At 37.5% G+C, this 12,776-nt stretch overlaps 1 protein-coding gene across 2 annotated transcripts in view; it reads left to right on the top strand.

The window, feature by feature from the left end:
• coro2ba (coronin, actin binding protein, 2Ba) overlaps nucleotides 1–12,776 on the top strand; it is a 44,087-nt gene that overhangs the window by 11,403 nt on the left and 19,908 nt on the right. Inside the window, exon 1 of one of the 2 annotated variants that reach the window (XM_038273226.1) lies at nucleotides 9,152–9,305. The exons of the other annotated variant lie outside the window; for it this stretch is intronic. The gene's annotated coding sequence lies outside the window, so the exon portion shown is untranslated. Of the gene's footprint in view, nucleotides 1–9,151; nucleotides 9,306–12,776 lie in introns of those variants that run through there. 2 annotated transcript variants of the gene reach the window in all.

Here is a 12,776-nt window from a genome sequence, read left to right on the forward strand (position 1 = left end):
TATATATATATAGATAGATAGATAGATAGATAGATAGATAGATAGATAGATAGATAGATAGATAGATAGATAGATAGATAGATATGCCGCCTTGAATTTTACCACTATTGCAAATATTTCTTTTCATTGTGGTTCAGACATTAACTGTCAAGAATGTGGAAATCTTTGTGGCTCTGGAAAAGGTCTGGAACTACGCCACCCTTTTCATCTCCAAGTTTTTTATCTTCTTTAGAGTCAAAGAGTTTGAAAAACCGCAAATGTCCACAGTCCATCTGCTGACTACTCTGGCTGAGAAAGTTCACCTGGCACACTGAAACACTACATTCCTGGACCTCAAAGCTTTGTGTGTTATCCAACTGGGATGAACAGGTTGCCGTTTCTCAGACTTGTGAAAACCTGCAAGATCAGGTCATTGCAGACAACTTCAGATGTAACTTTATCCAGCTGCTATATTACCATATTGTGTTGATGCTCCCAGGTCTGTTGTATCAACATATTCTGCTAATTTTGAGTCAGTTCAGGATTTTTATTAAGGATTTTTGTTAAAGTGTCTGAATCATGCATGTCCTTTATAAATTCTCAAATATTAAAATCTAATGCAGTCACTGAGCTACTAGCTGTGTTATATTTGGTAAAACATGTTGGAAAAGTCAATGCAAAAGTGTTTAAGGTATAAACTATGCATAGATTGTTTGCTCGTGAATACTTAAACACTCATAATGTTATCCTCGTCTTCCATTTACCAAGACAAAAAAGATTTGGTTTTGTTCACTTACCGTAAATGTATCTTGGAATTAATATTTCTTCTTTCCAAAGCAGATAAAGATGAGAGTGGTTTCAGGATACGTGTCTTAACTGGTTCAATTTATAACAGTGTGTTACTGGTTTATTTTCCACAGCCAGATAAACAATCTACCTTATTAGGCCTCTTTAAGTGTTTTATTTTTCCTACATCAGCGTCACACTCTGCAGCAAGCATGTTGCACCAAAATGTTGCAGAGAAAGAGCAATACAGCTAGCTTCCTATAAGCGGTAAAAATAGAAAAATGTGTGATACAGATGGATAAATTCAACACAATTAAAATGCCAGACTCTATTAGAGCCAAAAGCCTAAACGTAGTGGTGGAGCTAACAAACCATGATCCTTCTTCTCCAGTTTTATGTTTTCTGTAAATGTTTGATCATTTCCTCTGATAAAGTAAAGATTTTGTTGACTAATGAAGGCTATTTTTTTGTAAAAAAAAAACAAAAAAAACAAATTGTTGGTTGCATTTCTGTCCTTAGATCAGTGTTTTGAAAATACGCTGAATAATTGATTTATGTGAACCAACCCAGGGCTCACACTTTCTTGTGGTATTTTCCACAGAGCTGCATGAGCTTAATAACCTCACTGCATCAAGACTTATATGAGTGCAAACATGATTTTGAACATTTAAGTTACAGCGCCCGCGCCACAGCAATACCAGTTTGACACTTTAGGGCCTCCAGGAAGGCAAACCATTCAACTCAGTGTGTTGACTCACATCAGCCACAGTGCATTCCAGGTCCAGTTACACAGGCATCGCAATGCTGTGGAAAATGTCTCAAAAAGGAAGCCACCAGATCAAGCTACTGCATTTCACAAGTCAAACAGAAATAGGCAGGTGCCAGATAGGAAAGAGTTCTGATGAATTTGAACTAAAATCAATCCGCTGATTTGATTAGTATTTGAAAAAACAGCAGAACAAAAAGTCGAGGAAACAGAGAAAAGTGTTTATTTATGGGCACAGAAAACCATTTTGCCCCAGAATTCACAGAAAAAATGTGAACTGATGTGAACTTTTGTTCTAGTGAGGATTGCTGGCTGTAGCGTTCAGTCATAGCCAGCCTGGCATAACAGGTTTTTGGCTGGTGCTAAGGTAGCCTGTTTTCTTTTGTTGTTGTTTGTTTGTTTTTTTATTGGAAACAATAAGAACTGTTGGCTATGCATTGGAAGTAGAAGCCCTGTTTTGCTAAATGTCCATCAAATAATTTTAGGTGGACCAGTTCTTTCCACTTTTATATTAGACTGTTAGAAGATGCTATCAGACATCTAAATCACCATAGAAATCAAGCTACTCCACCTTCAGCCCCCAAGGCTGCACCATCAAATTTAACTCTACCAATATTAGCCACCTGTGCCTTTTCTGCATGATTATTGATCTACGGTCCTCCAAGCTGACATCCTCTATCAGCATTCATCAAACACAATGACTGGAAAAAATGAATTTCTTATGTTTAAATTGTTCATGTGGTTTTACTTGGTGATAGGTTTCTATAATCTGATCAAACATCTCCTTCTTTATGGACTCCCTGCCATGTTTTTCTAACTCTGAATCAGTGCTGGTGGTATTTTGCTTTTGAGTTTATTTGGTGAATTTGGTTAACAGTAAAGTAAATATATTTTTTTCATAAACTGCATCTCTTTTTGACTTATCTCTAAATCAGTTTTATTCAAAGTAATTACTGTAACCATGAATTGCAGCAAATTTATCATTTCAAGACTTTTTTTCTGAATAATTTCTAACAAATTATAACGGATGAGTGCAATCCCGTTGTCAAAATTTGAATGATTTTAGCAATTTCGGCAGCCTTTGTGTCTAAAAGGGCATGAGCAGCCAGGTGGTCTGACAGGGGGGACTAATCTGTCTGCTAAGATCTCCCTCCTTCTCCCTCTGTCTGCCTTTTTTTCCCTCTTAAATATTTCATCAATCAAGTAGCTACACCCTCCTCTTTTTGTCCTTTCTTATCTTTAACCTTAAGTGACTTGCTCTGTCTTTTAGTTAGCATTTATCCATCTTTCCTTCTTTCGTTTTCATTGTGGCTCTTATCCTGTTTCATGTTCCTGTCTTGCCTCAGGACTTTTCTTTCACCTTGTCTCTATAGCCCCCCCTCAGTGACCCTGGGTGTGAAGCCCATCTTGCATCTTTATGCTCCAGAAAGCACAACCAGACACTCCTGAGGGAAAAAGGGAAGCTAACACATGGGATATTATTAATTTAGGCCATCTATCCTGTTTGTGGTTGATGGACCTTTTATAGGCAGAATATACCAAATGTTTCTATAATCAGTGTTTAAAAACAACTGTGGTATTAATTTCTAAATGATGGATTAAAAAATTACAATTATTCCTAAAAATGCAAAGTATATAGTGGATGTATGAGTGTAACTTTGTTTTATAGATGATGGCAGTGGTGTTGCCCCTACTATCTTTCATCCTATAGCAGTAGATGGATAGATTCCAGGACACCCAATCCTCTGTACCTGTGCATCCATCTACTTATAAGTGCCTTTCAGCATTTTCTGTTTCCTGTACTCTTTGCTTTGCTGCTGCTTAATGGACCTGGCTTTGATCCTAAGAGCTGCTCAGAGCTAAGCTTCATGCATCCATTGTTATCGCCACTAAGCATCTGAACATCATGAATAGATACTTCAAAAACACATATAGAGTCGGCTCTTAGAAATGTTGCCAGTTGCATTTTTCGTTGTTAACATAAAGGTTTAACTGTCTTTTTTTGTGCCATCACGTTATTATATGTCTAACTCATTTTATAATCAAAACTGGATGTTTTTTTAATAGCTCTGACCACTTTTTCTAACCAATTATTATACACAGGCTCAAATCAAAGATTACCTTTCCAACATTCCTAAGCTGGCCATCTGGAAAATTCGACAACCCAGATGGAGATATTCGTTTTGTCCTGCTAGGTCAATTATCCTACATATTCTTTTTTAATCATTGCCGTCTGTACACTTCAGCAGATTTAAGAAATTTTCCTAACAAAAACTTAACTGAAATGTAAAATATATCCCCATCTTAACTAAATTTGATTTAGACTTGATTTAAAAAGGAATGAATAACATTACAAGTAAAACATTGAAATCATTAAGGTGCTGTCATTATATTGAACTGTTTTTGTTTTAAAAGCTTTTTATATTAAACTTTATCACATTCTTTTGCAATTATAATCACTCCATTACACATTTACATAGCAGTGGGAACATTGTAGCAATTTCAGCAGTGATACTTCCTGTTTGAGTCTGTAATCAGAGAACTAACTTCACACTGAGTGAGACTTTGGCCAAACGAGTCAGTGGATATCAATACTTTATGTGAAATTTGCCCCTCTTCAGAGACGGGAAGTCATTGAGCTGACAAAACAGTGTCAGATCCAGGGGAAAAGAACAAAGAACAGAGCATGGCATGCTGGCATGACAGCATTTAACTTTATCTGAGTGACAAGACATGAAGTCACCCTGTGGATTTCTTTTTTGTATCTGTTGAATGTGAGCTTAGATTGCTGGACTTCCTTATTTGGCACCAAGATTAAGAACACTTTTATGTATAAAACTGAATCTTTTCAATTGATTTGGTGCTGAGTGAATGGCCCTTTTAGGATTCATAATGAGTCGGTATGGCACCACTCACTGGTACAGATTGTTAATGAAGGACATGCTTTGCTGCTGCCAGTACGGTTGGAAATAAGAGCCATAGAGCATTTACAGTAGAAACTGCTGCTGCTAAAGTTATTATATCAATTATTATGTCGGTGTTATTTCATTTTTTTTTTTTTTTTTTTTCGTTTTTACTTTAGAAGCTTGAGCTATATCTGTTTGTAAATCAGAATAAAATCTTTTATTGAGACAAGTAAAAGGCTTCAACAGCAGCATCTTCAGGCACCACATGAAAAAGCTCAATAAGCACTCTGCTCTCTGGAGTGCCCTGCCTACAAGACATGACTGCTACATAAATCTATACTGCTGCAAACAGACAACACATGAGAGCAGGTCTGAAACTCACCACATCCCATGTGCAATGCATGAATACACATCAAGACAAAAAACCTTCGGGGCCACGTTTCAGAAAAACATCATGGGATGCAGGGTTCACATATCAACCTGACCATGGGGCATTTTTCAGCCGCTTGTTTTTGGTTAAAAAAAAAATGGATACTTTAGGCTCCACGATGAAAAGAATAACAGCTGTCTCCTGCTGTAGTTTTAAATAGTAGTTGATGGGATTCATAAGTTGTTTTGCTTTATTTTTGGAAATAAGTTGATAAATATATTGTTGTAATCAAGGACCCAATTGAAAAAATTTTCAAAATTACTTTTCATGTTGAAGTTATGCTTTTAGATTGGAACCCTGATCTGTTTCTATCAGACACAATTTTTATCTACTTTATCATTTTCCGCCTCTTTACATCTCTCAGAAGGCATATAAAACTGTTCTTTGATTTCTTGTGGTATTTTAACAGGGTCAGTATCTACTGCAGATTTTCAGTTCTTTTAAAGCATGTTTAGATCTTGGCTCATTTTTAAGAAGCCACGGTTTTACAGAGGAGTATTTTTATATATTAGGACATTTGAACTGTGAAGAAAAAAATGTATGACCCTGATTATTTCCATTAAATATATGTTAGCAGCAAAATTAGCTAAAATATGGTGATACAGTTTTCAGTTCCAGACAGTATTAAAACTCTTCTGTTGTGTTTTCTATGGGGAAAATCTTAGAAAATCAGCTTTACACACTTCAGCTTTATTCAAAATCAGCCAAATTGCCAAGATAAAAATCTAATTTTGTAATATTCTTAAAATCTGGGAAGACTATGGATCAAGACCAGTTTGAAAGATAATAGGAACCGGTAGGTCTGACTGTTTGAATGCAAAATACATACAAAAAGAGCTGGCATAAACTTTGAAATTCGAAAGGAGTCCTCTTCCTTAACCAGTCGCCATCGCTATCTTTCCCTTTATGAGTCAACAGTCTGGTTTTAGAGTCTCTTTGTGTAATGGAACATCTTATCATCCTACATTTTGCACTAATGTAGTTCTACTACTTACATGTAGGTATAATACTCGAGGTAGGAACAGTTCAGAGGTCTGTTTCACAAAGCAGGTTTAACAAACTCACACGGTAATCCTCATGTCTGAATTGATCTAGCTTAAGGTTGGAAATTCTGAGTTTATGATTTTTTTAAAAAGCTGGTGTGAGTTTGTTTAATCAGCTCTGATTAGATCCACTCAGAGTTGAGCACATGCATAAATACTAAAAGCCACCATAAGTAGAGCTCTGATTCGACATGTCACCATGACGACAGGCAACAGGAAGTGCCTATTTCACAGCACTGGAACTAGAGATTTTTATGTAGAAATGAAAAAACATATTGGAGAAATTGTTTAGAGAAGCAGTGCCACAGCTACAAAGGAGGGGGAGATGGCGTAGGAGATTGCAGGGGTCAATGTGCACTGAGGAGTGGCTAAAAACTATTGATAGGCATCAAAAAAATCTTATGATCAATTTCTACTGATCAAAATAAACTAACAGGAAAATGCACACAACGCACACAACATCTACATTTTCCAAAGAAATCACTGAGGAAAGATTTTCATTAGGGTTCTTGCTGCTAAAGCTATGTGTATATTTATACATAAGTGCCGTTTAAATAAATTTTTGGTTTTATATAATATATACATTAAATGAGTGAAGCAATGTTCTTTATCTTTAGAGAACATTCGTAGGTGTCTGCAGAGACAAACTCTCCCCTATAAAACCTTAAAACAAATTAATAAAAAGCAAACATTCTGTATTAGTCCTGTTTATCTGAAATTCAATTTTAAATGTTTTTTTGCGAAATTTTTCTATTTAGTTTTTGGTTAAAGGTATAGTGGAGGATGTTCTTTTTCCAGGCGGTCATCAAAATCAGTTAATTGACATTCTGGTGATATGTTTACGTAAGGCCATCCTACGTGCTCGTCACCATCTTCCCATACAAGTGGTGAGTCTGACATTGTGGACAAATTGCAAATCTTCTTTTGCAAAGTAAGCTTGTATGAGCAATACAAACAGCAACTTTTAAACAGAGCGTGCATGAGGAGAAATGGGCTCGTGCACGCTCTCGCACGGGTTTAATAGGCATTCCCTTTTGGGAGCGGGTACAGGGTTGTGCATGTGCATTTATTTTTTTGAAGTGGAGAGGGCGGGTCTTTTCAAAAATTCTCCCATTCTTTAATATACTAGCCTTAAAATGTCAAAGTAGGAAATCCCACATGGTATCACTGCTGCCACCATCAGGCTTAGCAGATAACTGCTTGTTCCAGGAGTATCAAATTACATCTAAGGGAGAACAGCAAATTTTCTGGCAGGTGTGCTCCACTAACCTGACAACAGCCAGATGCATGTCTCGCTCCGCCCAGCTCCACTCACATACATCTGGGAACCCGCTCATTGAAAGTGATTTCCCCAACCGAATTTATGGTCTGTCCAATCAGGACGCAGGGCGGGTGTGTCCTGGAGTGGAGAAGCGACCGTGAGATTCCAACAACAATGGCGGCTCGCATTGAGGAAGCAAGTGTTAGCATTGATGCTGCTATTTCTTCTGTGTTGTCCAATCTATCTGATATTGTTTCATTAAAAGAACATCAGAGAACGGCTTTGAAGGCTTTTGTTGGTGGAAACGATGTTTTCGCCCTTCTCCCGACCAGATTTGGCAAGAGCTTGATCTACCAAATGGCTCCTCCTCTCACAGCGTCACGGGTTAGCTTCGGTGTGAGTGGTTGAAATAGCACGTCAATAAAGATGACAGACAAGTGGCTTATCCAATCATATGCAAGGAGTTTTGATAAGGCCCAGCCTTCAGTAAAGGCAATTCCTATGGCAGGTTCCCAGATGTATGTGAGCGGAGCTAGGCGGAGCGAGACATGCATCTGGCTGTTGTCAGGTTAGTGCCCCACAGGGGTGGCCAATGATTGGCTAGGGGTAGCAATGGCCCCTCGGCCACCCTTCTAGAACCGGCCATGTGTGTAATGCTTTAAATGTGAGGACAGAGATAAGGTCGTTGATGTATTTGATGGATTGTGAAGTGAAATGGTAGCACTAATAAACAGAGGTGAGTAGAGTACCCAAAAATTGTATTGAAGTAAAAGTAGCACTACTTCATCATATGTTATGTTATTAATCCAGTTACCATCATAACAAAGCATTTAATATGTTTTGAGTTACAAAATCAATAGTTGCAATATGTAGACCAGGCTAAATTACAGTATACTATTTACTGTATTATCACCCATTTTCCAAATGACATGGTAGACTCAGCAGATGGAAAATAACATTTAACCAATAAGCCTTGACTACAAAAAGATGAAAGTATATTTCTCATTGGTGCAAATTTGTTTAAAACAAGCTTGTTTTCATCATGTGAAGTTACTCACAATGAATGCAATCAACAGACATTTTAATCTAGTAAAAGTAGAGATACTTTATATTTTTTCTCAAGTAAAAGTAAAAAGTACAATGATATAAAACTACTCCAGAAAGTTTTTTGTTTTGTTTTTTTCGAGAAGATACTCAAGCAGATGATTGAATAAATGTAACTAGTTACTACCCACCTCTGCTCATAAAGATAACTTTATGAATATAAAATGGCATCTATACATGGTCTGAGATCCTCTCCCTACAAATATTTAATGCTCTGCAAGTTAATCCCTTTCATTCTTTAATTTCATTCTTGTCTAAAGGACGGTAACTCATACTATGTTTGTCTTTTTATCACCTAGTGTGTCTAATGGACCTAGTCACTAGTTTTATTTTTATTTTTCACACAAAACTACAACAGACCTTTCATGACTAAATGAGGAAATAGAACCAGGCAATGGACTTTAAGACGGACAGAGACAGAGGACACAACGAGTTTAATGAACAGAAGCTTCTGACCAGATTACCTCTGGGGAGAATGTTACTACGGTAACAGATACAGAGATTGAGGAAACTCAGAGCTTCCCTGATTACAGGTTTAGAAAACTTTGAGTTTTCAGTAAGCCTTTTTTGTGAAATGGGCCTCAGAAGTCTAGCTTAAAAATTCACAGGGAAAAGAGACCGAAAAAACAAAGAGTGTTACTGGAAGTAAGCCAAGAAAGGCCTTGTGATTTCAAACACAGCGTGGGGTTGGTTGGCTACTACTCCAGCTGCTGCTGCATGAGCTGGAGATTGAACCACAGTGGAGACAGATGCAAAGACTGAGTGGCAGGATGGGAGAGAGGGGTGAGAGCAAGAAGGAGGGGGTGTTTGCCCTGCAGCTATCAGCACTAGTAGGAGGGGAAGAGGGTGGGAAGAGTATACAGAAGGGGGGGCATGAGAAAGAAGGAGGCAGACACAGGCCCGTCTGCACACATTTGCAAGAGAAGGAAGGAAGACTGAAGATCTGAGCAGGTCATTTAGAGAAGAGGGCGGATGTTTGCAGTCTGACAAGGCCGCAGGGACTTAAGTGTCAAATCAGAACAAAGGGAAGGTAAGGTGAATCTTTTAGGAAATCTAGTCTATCCTTACAGTTTCACAAAAACCCAACGGGGTGTCAAATCCAGCCTGTGGAGAAAATACCTAAATGTGGGACCGGTCAGCAGAGTTAAAAGGCATAGCAGAGGATCACAAGCCAGAAGTCTTGTGATGACAGTTTCAGATTCATCTTGTCGGTGTTTTTGCATGTTGCATGCCAATAGCAAATTATCTGTTTTTGTGCTGCTTTCTTGCAAGTCCTCGTGAGATAGAGAAGACACACTTAGACAGAACTACCCTGTGTGCCAGAAGCCAGTGAATGAGCATCCTTGTAAAAGAAAGCTCAAAGCATCCGAGTCTACTCTGTCTGTCTCCTCTGGCTGTCCCTCAGGCTACTTTCTCCTGTCTTCTGTTCTTCATCAATTCTTTAACAAGCTGCCATTATGCTGTTCATACAGATCTTGGTCCAGAACAGATACTGTGATGGATAACAAGTATAGGATGAGGGGAGGGTTCTCATGTGCATATAATGTAAACAGTAAAATATATTAAAAAGGCTTAAAGTCTAGAAATTAAGATTAGAATCACATTGGAGAGTATGCATGTTTTACCTGTTTAGATATAAGTATTTATTGTGAACTTTTGTGAACTTTTATTTTCCAGTTGAACATTTTTTTACAGGTTTTTCTTTTAACTTTAGCTACGTTTTCAAATATGTTGTGTCGACTCCTCCCAGGAAATAACACCTTATGGTCCAGAGTTTGAACAGCTGCTGAAAGCCTCATATTTAGCATATAGAAAGAATCTTGCAAATATCTGACATTGGATTAGTGACACCCTCAACCTATAGCAAGCACATTTTTCAAATTGAATATCTCTATTGTTTAAAAAAAAATTCCATTGTGTTACTACTCTATTATTCTTTAGGCCCTAGTGGATTTATTGGACAGTCACTAGACAGGAAATGGGTGGAGAGAGAAAGGGGATGACATGGAGTTCCTCAGGTCAAGATTCAGACTCAGGGAAACTGTGTGAAGGACTGGGGCTAAACATGGGTTACACTTTCTGCCCCTATGCTACCACTGTACCCCACCTCATTTAATATTTCAGCCCTATGCTATTTCATCATCCTTTTCACTGTTGTTATGTGTGCTGCCTGAGACTTTATAAACTAAGACAATTGCAGTCCATCATGCATACCAACAGCTTCTTTCTTCCCTTCAACACATTATATGAATCAAAATAAATAATAATTTTGCTGTGGACACTGCTCATAGCAGGTACACTTAAGGAAGCCAAAGCTATTTTCTTCAGTAGCAATGATACTTTGAATTAGGACAAGTTGATGAGGTTCTGTGCTAAAATCACAGCCTGCTATCAACATGATCAGGTTAGCACACTTTAGAATAGGAAATACCTGAATCTCCTTTTATGCCTGAAAATTTATAGTGACCCACCTGCATTCCACCTCATGACTTGGATTTGTTTTGCCAACTTTAATTTTTAAAGGCTAGACTTGTTCGAGCTTGTTTTGTTGTTTATAAATGACCAGACAGCAAAGTCTTGTGATATAACTGATTTTTGAAAGAAGATCAAGATATTTCCCTTTTAGGCATACTGCACAGTTAAATATATCTGGTATATCCAGTCGGGGTAAACAGCTAAAGTATTCGCTAAAAATGTAGTAAGTGAAAAAGCCTTCCATTGAACGGTTATTTCATTTTTGTTTTTAATTTGAAAATGGTAATGGAAAAATGGGAAAGGAAAAAATTGACAGTCTGCTGCATTTAGGGCATTGGCTGCTCAAACCCACCACCAGAACTTCACTATAATGATAATGCACTATCCTGCTGAAATACAAAAGCTTAGTTCTGAAAAGGGTGAAGTAAAAATGTATTAAAAGTGAATAAAGTTTGTAGAAAAAACACATTCAGAAAGCCTGGAAACTTGTACCCTGAAAGCAATGTCCAAATAAAAACAATATTTACTCATTTCTTTCCTTTGAAAAGAATGATTGGAAATTCAGCTGTTTCATGCAGCATTTTTTAGTATCTAATCAAGATTTGTGCTTGGTTCTAATCTGAAGATATGTCTTATTTATCCCACATATTTGGCCGAAGTTAAAGAAATGCAATAGAACTCTCTTGTGATGTCAGCTGGGGGCCAATTCTTCTTTCTGCATTGAGACTGGAAAAACAACAGCAGCATGGTTAGAGGATGTTTCTATTTGCATGCTTACAACCCTCCCACCACCAGCGGCGGACCTTCTTATCTGTAGAACAATGCTGAATAGAGGATCGCCTGATGTCATCTGGCAAAGCTGCCACTGATCTGACTAGAGCAATAAATCCTCATCCTGCAGTTTTTGTAGCATAATGTTCTAGAGTTGCTGAAAATGTGCTCAGAGACACATTCTGTTTAAGAAACTTGATCAAACTGCAATGAAATGCGTCTGCAAGAATCAAGAACCCCCCAGTTTCTCAAATAAGGTTTAAAAGTTAAAGGACAACAATGTCCTACGGCTTAACAAGCTAATTCCATGCATCAAAAGCTCCACCACTATATTGATGTGGTAACAAAACCAAAAAAATACTTCCTGAGTCAAATAAAATCAGTTCTGTTGTTTTGCTCAAGAGGTAAACAATGTGTGTTTTTCTGCTGTGCATGTTCCACATGAAGGTATAAAACAAGATCCAATGCAGTCTGCTGTGTTTAATGGAACTGATCAGAGCCTGTTTTGTCAATATTTCTTTGTTATTTATTTATTTGATTGATGGGTGGTATTAAGGTTTTCCTTTCTAGTGTATTAAGCATGTGTAGTCAACTTGGTCGAAGGAATTTCACCCTTAAGAGTCTCAACCCCATCCACAGTTTGTATTATTTCCCAGCACTAGATGTGTAAACTGCTATCATGTCTGCACAGATGGACCAGCCCACCCTGTGCCAGTGAGTTTAGAGGATGTGAATATGACTCTAGAAATTGCAGATTCTATCTCCGTGTAACTCATGAGTATTCAATGCTAGAGCCTTTCTTCATCTACAGAGGCGGTTTTAATGCAAGCTGAATCATATTTTGTGGTTTTGCATCTTTCTCCTTGTGAGTTTCCACTGACTCTTTGAACTAACAAAAATAATCCACTTATATAGTTAAGTTTAACAGAGATATATAATTCTTATATGTAGCAGCTACCAACTTTTAGATGCTTTGATATGGTTTTAAATGATAGAACAACGAAAAGTTGATCAAGATTGTTCCAGTGGTAGAAAAGAAATCCTTGGTTTTAAAAATTGTTTTTGCTAACTGATGATCTGAGTTAAGATTAATTGAGTCCATAAATTGTAGAAAGACCATTGTTGCAGTGTCAGCTGAAAGTGTTTTTTGGGTATGTCTGTACCAGATTTGCACATCTAGAGGCTCACATTTTTGTCTGTTATTTTTCACAAAACTGCTTAACTTTCCACACTCAGATTGGATAGAGATCATCTG

Source organism: Cyprinodon tularosa, unplaced genomic scaffold (assembly GCF_016077235.1).
Source record: "Cyprinodon tularosa strain WSP-4 unplaced genomic scaffold, ASM1607723v1 ctg863, whole genome shotgun sequence".
Lineage (NCBI taxonomy): Eukaryota > Metazoa > Chordata > Actinopteri > Cyprinodontiformes > Cyprinodontidae > Cyprinodon > Cyprinodon tularosa.